Here is a 14,548-nt window from a genome sequence, read left to right on the forward strand (position 1 = left end):
AGTGTAATGGAATACTTGCCATTTTTGTGGATGGGTACAGCACCAACAACCATCAAGAAGCTTAATATCATCCTGGGCAAAGTAGCAAGCTTGATTGGCACCACATTCACAAACCTTCACTCTTGCCACCACCACTGCTCAGTAACAGCAGTGTGTAGTATCTACAAGATGAACTGCGGAAATTTACCAAAGACATTTAGACAACATTTCCTAAATGGACTGCCATGGTGCTGATGATTCCACAACTGCTCCTGAGCACATATGATATTAGACTCATCTTGGCCATTCTTACCAAGCCTAAAACCCCACCAAAGATTTTGTAACTATTGGACAGTACATTTGACTCCTGTACTGGTGGATATCAGAATGCATCTCTTCTTCTGAGGTTGGTCATCGATATTGCTAGTGCCATTGTCATGGACAGAATTTGTGTTCTGTTACTGCACATGATCAGTGTGTTTTTCAACGAGAAAGTTATGTTTCTTTCACCTACTGAGTGTGGGAGCTAATTAAGTATTTCTGTCAGCAAGCATCTATGAATTTAAAAATTAAGGTTATTTATTCACAACCCCAGTATCTGGAAAATAATACAGTATTGACTCAATGTCTCTCACACAAAGATTAGTTACAGATGTAGGAATTATACTTTTACAAATTTGTATGTGTTTGTTTTGTGCTGGAACCATCCAAAATGCTTTGGATAGATTCACTGTCACCATTCCTTCTTGCTGGTATTATTCCAAGTTACTGATTACATGTGAGGAAGAATGCCCACACAAACACTTCAGCAGAAGATAAGCTCAATCTTGATGAACAGTATTACATATTTCTCGATAGCTAGTTACATAGTATCTTGTGAGGTTGTCAGGCTCAATTTAATGTTAAGCACATATTGCTACTAGTTTAGCTACATGCTGCAAAGACTAAGAACTACAACTGAAACACTTCACATATTCTAGTGAACATACACAGGATATAAGTTAACTTCTCCAGGGAATAATCCTTTAATTCCTGACAGACAGAGCTTAACTTGTGATGTCAGTTAACCCTTTCAGGCACTACTGTCTTATATATCAATTATCTTTGTATCTTATATGGCAGACCTGCAGCTTTTTAGATAATTTTGATGCTTTAAAGTTGACAGCAGGGAGCCTGTAAAACAAAAGATTTGTGGCAATCTATGAGATTTCTCATAAAATTTCCAGGGGATTTAATTCTCATAAGAACTGAAAAGTTGAAATAGGTTGGGGACTCCTCCTCTCTGTTAGAATATCCTGTTTTCAAATGATTGCTGTTCAGTACCTTAGAAGGTTGAATGACTAGTAACTGGTTTGGTGTCTTTCTGATGGAATGCTTAACTTGGTGTTGAGCTGAAAAGTAGATATGCAAATAGTTCCCTCACATAACTACCACAAATTAAAATCCTTTATCCAATCAAGTGTTGTGTTTAGTTGAGTCCATTCATCCTGTTTTCTTGATTAACACCCTGAGATTCATACAATCTTCTAGGATGACAAAACTATAGAAATGCAATGGAAGGTCGATGGTGTCTATTCATGTGGGTCTTATATTGAGTTTTGATGTTCCCCTTTGTTCAGGGTGACATAGTGAGACAGACTGGCAGGAATTCTGTAATGATCAATCCTTAAAGGGATGTGTGAAATCTTCAAATAATTCTAATAGTTCATATTTAATTAGATATTTGCTTGAGACGTGGAACTTTCTGGAGCTCAGATACAAAATTCACATGATCTTGGTCATCAGCAAATTTAGCAACCACACATCTAGTCTGTTCATCCAAATCATTTATATAAATTGTAAAGAGTTGAGTAGAAGGACAAGACAGCAGATAATAGCTTCAAGTTTCCCTCAAGAGTATAGATTATCTGGACTTGGAGTTGTATCACGGTTCCTTTACTTTTGCTGGGTCAAACACGCTGGATATTTCGTCCCCTTTCTAGGTGACATCCTTAGTGCTGTGGAGCCCCCTGTGAAGCGCTGCTGTAGTTACAGTTGGGATTTATTTGGTTTCATTCCCGATGCTTCTGGTTGCCAATTCCAGTTGTCCATTGCAATGGTTGGTATATTGGGTCTAGGTCCATATGTTTATTGATGGAGTCCGTGAATGAGTGCCATGCTTCTAGAAATTCTCTGGGTGTCTTCTTTTTGGCTTGTCCTATTATTGTTATGTTGTCCGAGTCAAACTTGTGGTCCTTGTCATCTGTGTACTAGCTACAGGGACAGCTGGTCGTGGTGTTTCGTGGATAGTTGATGTTTATGAATGCGGATAGCTAGCTGTCTGCCTATTTATTCTAGAAAGTGTTTTGTGCAGTCTCTGCGTAGAATCTTGTACACCATGTTTGTCCTGCACATGATAGGTATTGGGTCTTTTGTTCTGGTGAATTGTTTGAGCATGGCTGTCGGTTTATATGCTGTCATGAATCCAAGTGGTCGGAGAAGTCTGGCTGTCAGTTCTGAGATGTTTTTTATATGGTAGAATGGTTAGTGTGTTGGATCATGGCATGTCCTTGTCACATTGTTTGTCTGCCAGGCATCTGCAGATGAAGTTGCGGGAATGCCCATTCTTGTTAAAGACTTTTTGTAGAGGTGTTATGCTTCCTCTCTTCACAGTTCGGGTATGATGCAGTGTGTTGTAGCCCTTTTGAACAGGGTCCTAATTCATTTCCTCTTATGTATTTTTGGGTGGTTGCTGTTATAATTCAGGATCTGGTCTGTGTGTGGCTTTTCTGTACAGTTCTGTTGTGAATTCCTGTTCTGTGTTCTTTCTACCATCACATCTCGGAATGGGAGTTGCAGCATGGTGCCCTACATACCAAGGACTGCAGTAATTGAAAAAGGCAGTTCATCACCATCTCTGCAATGGCAGTTAGGGTTGAGTAACAAATGTTGGTTATCAGCAATACTGACAACACATGAAGCGTAACTTTTTTATTTTTAAGAAGTACTGTAGACTATTTGTGAACTGTAAGATTTCAGAAACAACAATGCAATCAAAGAACAGATTTTGGCTACCACCTTCATAAGGATAATTAGAAAACATAGAAACAGGACAGGATAGGAACAGGACATATGGCCCTGCTCCACCATTCATCATAAGCATGGCTGATCATCCAACCCAATAGCCTAATCGTGGTCTCTCCCCAAAACCTTTGATCCCATTCGCTCCGATTGCTAAATCTAGCCACTTCTTGAATGGTAGTAAATACTAGCCTGGCCAGCAATATCCACATTCCATGAAATAAAAGAGAAGTAGCTAGAATTGTTTTGTGCTGCTATTTACGTAGTTGTCATAATTTGTAATATATCACAGGCAAAACACACATCTAATGCTGTTTCTTCCTGAGTGGAACTTCCAAGTGGAACTCACACTGGCTGCCTAAACAGTCAGCAGGTGTAGGGTAACATGCACTGATAGCACACATTGCAGCCAGCCTGTTCATCTTAATGATAGTCTGTCCTTAAACTCAGAAGAGTATTCTATGAAAAGCTGTTTCTGAAATTCTGACAAAGGGAAAATAGATCACTGGCGTTGACAGAGGGTTCCCAGCTTTATGGGTACATTCCCGAATGTCTTACATAGGTGCACAGAAGAAATGTTATGGTTTGGCAGAGTGGCCACCAAGTTCTTAAGGAATACTCTTGGAAGAGATCAAGGGCAGTTGACCAGGGACATTAGTTCCATGAATTTGGATCTGACAACAGTGCTGCAGGAGGTTTAATGACCACACATAGGTGGTCAGGGTAATAGATGTTGAAAATGCACTTTGCAATGCAGAGTTCATTGGTTGGGCTTGTAATTGTCAAGGAGCCGAGAGGAATCCACTTCCAACTTTTCAGAAGACATCAAAACAACTTTACCACTTTACAACCTGTATTCCATTTCCCCATTGTGCTACTAACTCAGAAGTCGGGCCCATAAGTCTTGCAACCTTTGTGTGGACAGGACACTAAATCATCTGTCACCCCTCTGAAAATGCAACACTTCCTGCCAAACCACAATATCTCCAAAAGCACTCCACATAATGCCCAGTGGGTTTGAAATAGCAGGTGATAGTCTGAATTACCTGACCTGAAAATTTATAAGCTTAGTCTTAAATAACATTAGTGTCAGTCCTCTCTTACAGTTGAACTCATTCTTTGGTAGCACTGAGTGATACTGAGGCAGCACCAATTCAAAGGTTTCCTGCAAATGCACTTCATCCATGTGAGAGACATTGACAATATGGACCACAGACCAGAAGTGGCTAGAGGTCCAGCACACCCCACTTAGATAGTTTCCAGCTTATTAAAACAGCAGTGTCTCCAGGGGTGCTACAGATCACAATTTCATGCCCAATCTATTATGATGTTGATGATTTATGCATTGATTTGTCTACCACAACAACTTTCCACTCTCTGGGATATTTTATGTCCAACTGTGTGCACAGACAGGGATTGGTTTCAAGTACTCCCTCAGTCCTGCACTATATGTAACCTATTATGTCCTCCTGGCTCTGAAAGAGAAATTTGATTCAGAGGAAAGGTTGTTGCCACTGATTCAGTGCTGGTACATGGGATCATTCTAACAAAGATAATAAGTTACTTCAAAAAGAGTTCATTTCTTTTTCTAATTTATTTTTTGGAAGCTGACACCATTACTCGTTGTGGAGTTATTCGATCAGATGTCTGGACTTCCTGGACTATTTGTTGCCAGAGCATACAGTGGCACCTTAAGGTATGTAATTTCACACAACTACAGCAATAGGTTAACATTAGTTTGAATATTTGATAGACGTTGACACTGAATATATAAGGAGCAGAGAGAAGTCCAGCAACTTTTCAGAAGACATAAAACCAATTAACCATTCTGCAGCCTCACATTGTTTCAATTAGGAATAAACAATACAAAATAAATTCTTGCTATCAGCTCTTGATGAACTTTATTAGAGAGTCTATCATAATATCTGAAACCTTTGCTATGCGCTATTGAGTTGCCACCTCTAGCTGGAGAAAATTATAGTGGTTTAATCAATGCCAGTCAAAGCCAATCAGTAATAGGACTTCACACATCAAAACTAGCTAACATAGACCAAATTATACAAAACTGAGAGCCCATATAGATTCAGCAGTTGTGGCACTTCTCATAGGCCATATATTTCTAGTTGGAGACAGTGAAGACTGCAGATGTTGGAGATCAGACTCGAGAGTGTGGTGCTGAAAAAGGCACAGCAGGTCAGGCAGCATCCGAGGAGCAGGAGAATCGAAGTTTTGGGCATAAGCCTTTCATCAGGAATGAGGCTTGTGAGTCAGGGCTGAGTGATAAATGGAAGAGGGTGAGGTTTGGGTCAAGGTAGCTGAGAAAGCGATAGGTGGATGAAGGTGAGCGAGAAGATGATAGGTCAGAGGGGGTGAGTGATGGACATGTCCGTAGGGTGGTGCCAAGTTGGAGGACTGGGATAATGTGGGGAGAGGGGAAATTAGGAAGCTGTTGAAACCCACATTTATCCCGTGTGGTTGCAGGGTCCCAAGGCGGAATATGAGGCGTTCCTCCTCCAAGCATCGGGTGGTAATGGTTTGGCAGTGGAGGAGGCCCAGGATCTGCATTTCCTTGACAGAGTGGGAGGAGGAGTTGAAGTGTTCAACCATGGGGTGTTGGGTTGGTAGGTGCGGGTGTCCCAGTAATGTTCTCTGAAATGATCCACAAGAAGGCATCCTGTCTCCCTGATGTGGAGGAGACCACACCGGGTGCAACTGATGCAGTAGATCACATTGGTAGACATACAGGTAAATTTCTGACGGATGTGGAAGAATCCTTTGGGGACTTGGATGGAGGTGAGGGGAGTGGTGTGAGTGCAGGTTTTGCACTTCCTGTGGTGGCAGGGAAAGGTGCCAGGAGTGGGGTGTGGGTTGGTGGGGGTTGTGGACCTGACGAGGAAGTCGCGGAGGGAATGGTCTTTTCGGAATATTGATATTGGGGAGGGAAATATATCTCTGGTGGTGGGGTCTGTATGGAGGTGGCGGAAGTGGCAGAGGATGATGCGTTGTATGCGGAGGTTGGTGGGGTGGAAGGTGAGGACAAGGTGGGGTTCTGACTTTGTTGTGTTGGGAGGGATGGGGTTCAAGGGCAGTGGTGTGTGAAGTGGGGGAGATGCGCTGGAGGGCATTGTCAACCATGTGGGAAGGGAAGTTGCGATTGTGGAAGAAAGAGGCCATCTGGGATTTTCTGAGGTGGAATTGGTCATTTGGGAACAGATGCAGCGGAGACGGAAGAATTGGGAATAAGGGATAATGTTTTTACAGGAGGTAGGGTGGGGGGAGGTGTAGTCTAGGTAGCTGTGGGAGTCGGTAGGCTTGTAATATATGTCTGTGGTTAGTCGGTCACCAGAGACGGTGATGGAAAGGTCCAGGAAGAGGGAGGTTTCCGAGATGGTCCAGGTGAATTTGAGGTCATGGTGGAAGATGTTGGTAAAGTTGATGAACTGTTCAACTTCTTCGTGGAAACACGAGGTGGCACCGATACAGTCATCGATGTAGTGGAGGAACAGGTAGGGTTGGAGCTGGTGTAATGGTGGAATTTCTAGTTAGCTGTTAGTCACCAATGTTTCCAAAACATTTGCTGAGCTTAGGCTGATTACGTGAGACCTATTGTAAAGTGCTATAAATTACAGCACAGCAAAATGCCATCAACTCCTGTGCTTGTAGTGTTGCTATGATTCCCTACAGATCCTTTTATATTCCTCTTTTCAAATATTAATCCCATTTGTTTTTAAAATGTTTTACTGTCCAACACAATAGCAATGTGTTGAAACACGTATGATTTAATGGTTATCAGTTCTAGAATTGTCTTTCTCTCATTCCCCTTTGTCCTTTCAGCGAGAATACTTGTTCTAAGATCATAAGAAATACCAGGAAGAGTAGACCATTAGACACTTTAAGCTTCCTCTCTCATTCAGTATGAACATGGCTAATCTTTGGCTTCTTGCCTTCAACTCCACTTGCCAGCCCACTCCCTCATGAGAGACCAAAAGTTTATCTGAGCCTTAAATATAGTCCATCATGGAACATTCACAAATTTGTGGGATAGAACAAAGAAAATTACATCACAGGAATAGGTCCTTGGCCCTCCAAGTCTGCGCTGATCCTCTAAATAAACCTGTCACCTATTTTCTAAGGATCTGTAGCCCTTTGCTTCCTGCCCATTTATGTATCTGTCTAGTCATAGCTTAAATGACGCTATCGTAACTGTCTCTACCACCTCCGCTGGCTATGCGTTCCAAGCACCCACCACCTTCTGCATAAAGAACTTTCCATGCATATCTCCCCTAACCTTTTCCTCTCTTACTTTGAACTCATCATCCTTAGTAATTGAGTCCCCCAGTCTGGGAAAAAGCTTCTTGCTTTCCAACCTGTCTATACCTCTTATGATTTTGTTAGACCTCAATTAGGACTCCCCTCAACCTCCTTTCTAATGAAAATAATCCTAATCTACTAAACCTGTCTTCATAGCTCGCACCCTCCATGCCAGGCAACAACCAAGTGAACCTCCTCTGCACCCTCTCTAAAGCATCCGCATCCTTTTAGTAGTGTGGCGACCAGAACTGTATACAGTATTCCAAATGTAGCCGAACCAAAGTCTTATAAACTGTAACATGACCTGCCAACTCTTGTACTTAATACCCGGTCCGATGAAGGGAAGCATGCCATATGCCTTCATGACCACTCTATTGACTTGTGTTGCCATCTTAAGGGAACGAGGCTGAGTAAACTGCACCAATCATCTCTGGAGTTTGGAAAAATAAGAATTAACCTCACTAAAACATACAAAATTCCAAAGGGGCTTGACAGGGCAGACACGTTTCATCTGGCTAGGGAAACCAAGAACATGGGGACATTGTCTCAAGATCTTTCTGATAAATGCAAAGTACTGTGGACATAGAAATATGCAATAGAAAAATGTGCTGAAAATACTCAACAGGTCTGTTATCTTCTTATTATTTTGAGTCTTTTGTAATTCTTCAGAATGGAAGAATTGTTTATGGCTGAGATGAAGAGAAATTTCTTCGCAGAAGTGGTTGTAAATGTTTTGAACTCTATCTAAGATTGGTGGAATTGCAGATAGTGAAGGGACTGTCAGAGAATACAGCAGAATATAGATAGATTGGAGAGTTGGGTAGAGAAATGGCAGATGGAGTTCAATCCGGGCAAATGCGAGGTGATGCTCTTTGGAAGGTTCAATTCAAGAGCAAATTACACAGTAAATTGAAAAGTCCTGGGGCAAATTGATATACAGAGAGATCGACCCTTATACTGTGACTAGGACCATTAATTCAAGACACTCTAACTAAGAAAGACTGTCTCTCAGCCTCTATCTTGTGAATTCAGTGAATTTTATACATTTCAAAGGTATCACCTTTCATTCTCCTGAACGTTACAGAAAATAGCCCCATTTTACTCAACTTATCTCCTCAAAGAATAGTCATCTTCTTTCAGAAATCAGTGAGTCTTTATTGTGGCTTCTCTTGAGTAATTTTATCCTTGAGTTAGATGACCAAAACTATATCACACCTGTTAAATGCAATAAGATTCATATTCTTATATCTGATACCTACATTTGCCCACCTAATCGATTTCTGCACCTACTTGTTAACTCCTGATTCATATACAAAGAACCTCAAGTCCCTTTGAACACTAAAATTCACTGTTCTGCTGAATTCAATTAAATGTTCTGCTTTTGTATTTTTCCTAATTTCTCACTTTGCCACATTATTCCTTATCTATCACTTTCTTGTACTGACTCAACCAGTTTTTATACTGTCTTTTTGTTGCACATCACAGCATACCTTTCAAACTAGGTTCATGTTGTCTGGATAAATTATGCTAAGTCATCTCATTCATTGATGCTAATTCTAAACAGCTGTGACCCAAGTATTGATGATTGTGGGATATGAGCTATCCTCCTGAACCTGATCTTTTTATTCTCCGTATTCTAACTATTAACCAATTGTTCATCCATGGCAATATACATATTACACCTGAACTCATGAAACGTAGTCTTATGTATCAACCCCGTGTGGCTCCCAATCAAATGTCTTCTAAAAATTTAAATGTATCACATACACCGAGTCCTCATTATTTACCCTGCTGGCTACATCTTTTAAAAAGTTCTAATGAATTGGCGAACACTACTTCCCTTTCATAAAACCATACTGACTTCCATAATTATATTGTAATTGTTCATGTGTACTACTGCCATATCCTTAATAAAGAGATGCAAGCATTTTGCTGGTTACTGACTCGTTTTCCCTCCTTTATCAGCAGCTAATTTTGTATACTTTTCAATCCACAAGGACCATTCTAGAAATTTTAAAATTCTGGAAGATCAATATCGATACATTTGATGTCTCCTTATGCATCTCTTTTAAAACCCAACTATGTAGGCCATTAGGCCTACATCAGGGGCATTGTCAGTACTGTCACATCAAATTTTTCTAATTTTTTTAAGGAATGTCCTTCATCTTCTTAGATTCTCCAATTTCCAGTATGTTTCTTTGCATCATCTTCTGTTGTGAAGACAGATTCAAAATGTATGCCTTAGTTCCTAAGCGCCATTTAAAAAATTGCCAGTTCCTACCTCAGAGGGACCTGCACACCAGCAGAAAATTATAAATTGGTCCCCAAATTGCACTTTGGTCGTTTGAGTTAAATGTTGATTGTAGTATTGCTTCTCCACCTTGGGCCACTCAAATGCTCAATTAGTTTCAAAATAGGCAAGTGCTCAAAACATGGCAGAAAGAATATACTGCAGTAAAATGTGAGATATTGACAGGAAGAATAAAGGAGCTGAATATTATTTGAATGAAGAAAGACTACAGAAAGCAACAGCAGAGGGGGATTGGGGAAGCTTCTGTGAATCACAGAATATTAGCATCCAAGTTCAGTAGGTAATAGGGAAGATAAATGGAATGCTGGCCTTTATTTCAAAGGAAATTAAGTATAAAAATAGGAAAGTTTGCTAAAAGTATACAAAGCACAGCTGGAATACTGTGAACAGTTTTGGGTTCCCTATCTAAGGAAAGATATACTGGCATTGGAGGGACTCCAGAGAAGATTCATGAGGCTGATACCAGGTATGAAGCAACATCTTATGTGGCAAGATTAAGCAGGTTTTGCCTGGACTGATTAGAACTTAGAAGACAATAGGTGACCTTATTGAAACATATAAGATTTGTAGGGTACTTGACAGAAAGGTTGTTTCTTTTTGTGGGAACAGTAAGGACCAAAGAACATAATCTCAAAATAAGACAGAGATCAGAAGGAATTTTTTTCACTTAGAAGATAGTGAATTTGTAGAAATTTTTTAATACAGGGGCTGTTGAGGCTTCACCATTAAATACATTCAAAGCTGAGATAGGGATTTTTAATCAGTAAAGGAAATAGGGAAAAGGCAGGAAAGTTGAGGATCATTGGATCAGTCATGATCTCACTGAATGGCAGGGCAGACTTAATGGACTGAATAGCCTATGTTTGTTCCTGTGTCTTATTTTTTGTCACCTCCGTAGTCAAGGCAGTAACTGTGTATGCTGCCTATTGGAAATGAGTTCCCCATAATAATTTTCAACATCGCCCTTTGTTCATTTTGAAGAATATGAAGTTTCACAAATGTGTCAATTGAAGCTGTGACATTCTACAGATTTTCTTTGCAGTTCTGAAATTCCTGAAGGACTTTAATGAAATTATAAGTAATATCTATATTCACAAAGTAATAAAAACAAGCTGCTTAAATTTTATATGAAATGAAAAATTGATGAAATAAGAACTCATTCTTACTTTTTTTTTCTTGTCAACAGCACAGTTTCTTCTGGCATCAGTGCTTTGGCTGCAGTCTGCATTGAAGATTTTATAAAACCAATCTGGAAACTTTGGGGACAGCTTTCTAGTAGGAAAAAGACTCTGATTTCAAAACTGCTGGGTTGTTTTTCTACTAGCTGTTCCTATGTTGTTTTTCTTTAGGTAGTTCACATTGTGTCTGCTCAGAGATGTAATTTCAAAGCAAGTTTGGGAACAAAAGACCTCTTAAAATAATGCATGGTCAGCTTTCTGAAGTTTTCATTCAGAAATAATTGCCAAAATCCATTGTTAAAATCCAGTTTGGCTATTAGGATACTGTTAGTTAGTTTTTGCCCAACCTTGATCCACTGAAGCCATTGGGTAAATCTCACAACCCACTGTCTTGTTTAATGAAGTTAGATCAATGCAGATTCTTATCAAACCATTAGGTTCTGGTACTGTAACCATACTGTCTAGTTTTCATAGTAACTAGTAACATTACTCTTTCTCTGAGTATACATTCTATTTCATTTTTGGCTTTATCCAAGACAGGGTATGTCACATTTCCTGCTGGAGACAAGTTAATTCATTTTGTATTATCACCAAGGGTGACATGATATTCTTATCTTTAATTTCCCAAAACTATAAACAAATTTGGGAATTCATTTGGAAATCACTTGGTCTATCTTGGCAAACTCGACAACCTTTTAAATTAATTTCAGTTTTAAATATACATTCCTGTTTGATAGAAAATATGTGATTCTGAATGACATTCCATGTTTTTGCTTCCCTTCTACCTGAGCTTTGCCAGAAGTTCATATTTTAACTTTCAGTAATATTTCTCCAGGGCCCTGTAATTTATTTGCGAATGGCTGTAATTTCGACTTGTTGAGCTATTCAAATTGATCTGATACTCTGAGACACTATCCCTAGTATCAAACACTTAAGAATGACATCATTCAGAATAAAGCAGCCCACTTAACTGGCACAACATTGAGAAACATTTGCAATCTCCAGCACCAGTGCACAGCAGCAGCAGTGTATACTATCCATAAGATACAATGCAGAAATTCACTAAGGTGCCTTAGACTACTTTCAGTTAGAAGGAAGAAGGGAACAGATACATGGGAACACCAGTATCTGCAAGTTCTCCTTCAAACCACTCACCATTCTGACTTGGAAGTATATTGGCATTCCTTCAGAGTTGCATCTTTCAAAATCCTGGAACTTGTATCAGCACTTTGGATGTACATACACCACATCGACTATGGCATTTCAAGAAGGCAGCTCACCACCGTCTTTACAAGAGTAATTAGTTTGGCAGTAAAATGGCTAGGGAAACTCACATCCCATGAATGAACTTAACAAACTGCTTTTATCATATTAAAGGATTCTAACTGTATTCAGTCCCTCAAAGTTCTACTTCTTACCCTCATATTACTTCCACAAAAATTATTTATTCACACATTCTCTCAAGTTCATGGGAGAGGTTCTACTCCCTTCCAATTCTGTAATATAACCACATGGTGCTGATATCATCATTATACATTCTTTGATATTAATTCCATTACACCACACTTAACAATACTGGTTATGATTTTGAACCTTTAATAAATTCCTACTTAATTTTCTCTGTTGTAAAGATAATTGTTTTTCTCGTCTTTCTACACAGCTGAAGTCCATCATACTTTCTATCAGTTAATTTCTTCTGCATCCTCTCTCAGACCTTGGCATCTTTTTGAAAGTGTGGTGCTCAGAATTGAACACAATACTTCAGCTAAGGCCTTTCCAGCATTTTATAAAGGTTTAGCATAACCTACTTGCTTTAGACCCTCATTAATAAAGCCAAGAACCCCATAAGGTTTTCTCATAATTCTTACAATCTCCTGGCATCTGCAAGAATGAGTATTGCAACAGCTGACTCTGTACTTTCATCGTTTTTAAACTAATATGCTTTTACCTCTGCTGACAAAGTGCTGCCCTTGCAATAACACCCACATCCCATGAGAGAATTTTTTAAAAGTCATTTCATTCTTATCTGTTAAATTTCATATCCAAACTGTAGTATTGACCCTTGTACCATTATTACTTTATAACAGTGTCCCTTACCCAGAATTTCCTGTAATGCTGCCTTTCTCACCATAATGACCCTGTAATACTATCCCTCACATCATGGATACACTGCAATACAGTTTAAAAGGTTACGTTAATTTTGAATAAGATATGATCATAGTTAATTGCATAACAGTAATTTATATTGAAATTTATACTGACTTTCTGAAAATTACTGAACGAATGTTTTGTGTAGACTGTTCATTCATAATAGTTTATTTATTTAGAATAGGTGTGTTCCTCAAAAGTTACAATGTGATTAGTAGAATTGTGGCAGTTGTGCGATTGAAATTTCCTATTGTCTATTATTAGGTGCAGAAATTGGACACTTTCTGAAAATGATTTTGTAGATTTGTCCACAGAGTGGATCCAGTGAGGCAACTGACACCAGATAGCCAATTCAATGGCTCTAAAAGTTAGGATTATTTTCTTTCATAATCTGAAATAACTGCACAGAGGCCAGTGTCCTTTCACCCAGTCACCCTTTATTTACATGAGCACAATATATGGTCTCAATGCCAGTCACTGAGACTGTTTATATGTGGCAGCCAGGACTTCTTGATTGTCCCAGGTTAACAGCCCAAATCAGAGATCTCATGCTCAATGCAATCCATTTGGCCAATCATGAACACCCCCTCCCCACCCCCTGCCGGAGAACCTATACTTTCTGACAGTCTTTGTGGCAGTTCTGAGGAGCTAGGTGTGTTTTGCTTTCAATGTGATCTACCTGTTTGTTAAGGACCGCCTCACCTACTCAAACTGTGTATGTTATGGGACCTGACCTCAAGGTGGCCTCACCTCATACATGGATCGCCATTTCCGTGGTTTCAACACCAAACTTTGTCTCTTGAAGTAAGCTGTTTCTCCCACTTAGAGGAGGCATGTAGCCTGCTATTTCACCTTCCCTTGAGGTCTGCGAATATCAGGTTTAATCTAGTGCGCAATCATCTCGCCAACAGCAACTCTGCTGGAGCTATCCCAGTAATTGCGAGAGGGGTGGTCCTATAATCAAACAGGAACTAGGACAGCTTGGTATTTAGTTAAGCTGTAGGCTGTTTCTTGAACCTGCGTTCAAAGCTCTTTCCGTCAGATCATTGGACAATGGATAGTATGGAACATGGCGAACATGCCAATTGCCATTTGACTTCAGGAAATAAACAACATCCCTGCTGCTAAATGACACCCATTGTCAGTGGCCAATACTTCCATAAGTCTGTCTTTCATGAAAAATGCCCATAGCTTTTCAATCTTCATTCCTGAATTTGAACTCTATGCATATCCAACCACTTTCAATGGGCATCTACAATGACCAAGAACATTGAACCCTTGAAAGGACAGGCATAATCGATGTGCAACTGAGTCTAGGGCTTATCTTGCCATTCCCACAAATGTGATGGAGCTGGGTAGCAGTAATTTTTATTCTTCTTGGCATAGTCTGAGCTCTTCCCACCAATGCAGCTATGACAGCATCCAGTCCAGACCACCAGACATAACTTCTTACGAACATTTTCATTTTGGAAACCCCTGGATGACTCTGATGGAGTTCAGCCAGTATCTAGTAGTGACCTTATCTCTGAAAAATCAGTCTTGATCCCCATTATAATATGCC

The 14,548-nt window shown here is 39.8% G+C and overlaps 1 pseudogene; it reads left to right on the top strand.

Annotated features, from left to right (window-relative positions):
* LOC140463781 (sodium/iodide cotransporter-like) overlaps positions 1-14,548 on the top strand; it is an 84,577-nt pseudogene that overhangs the window by 50,071 nt on the left and 19,958 nt on the right.

This window comes from Chiloscyllium punctatum, chromosome 39 (genome assembly GCF_047496795.1).
Source record: "Chiloscyllium punctatum isolate Juve2018m chromosome 39, sChiPun1.3, whole genome shotgun sequence".
In the NCBI taxonomy this organism is placed as follows: Eukaryota; Metazoa; Chordata; class Chondrichthyes; order Orectolobiformes; family Hemiscylliidae; genus Chiloscyllium; species Chiloscyllium punctatum.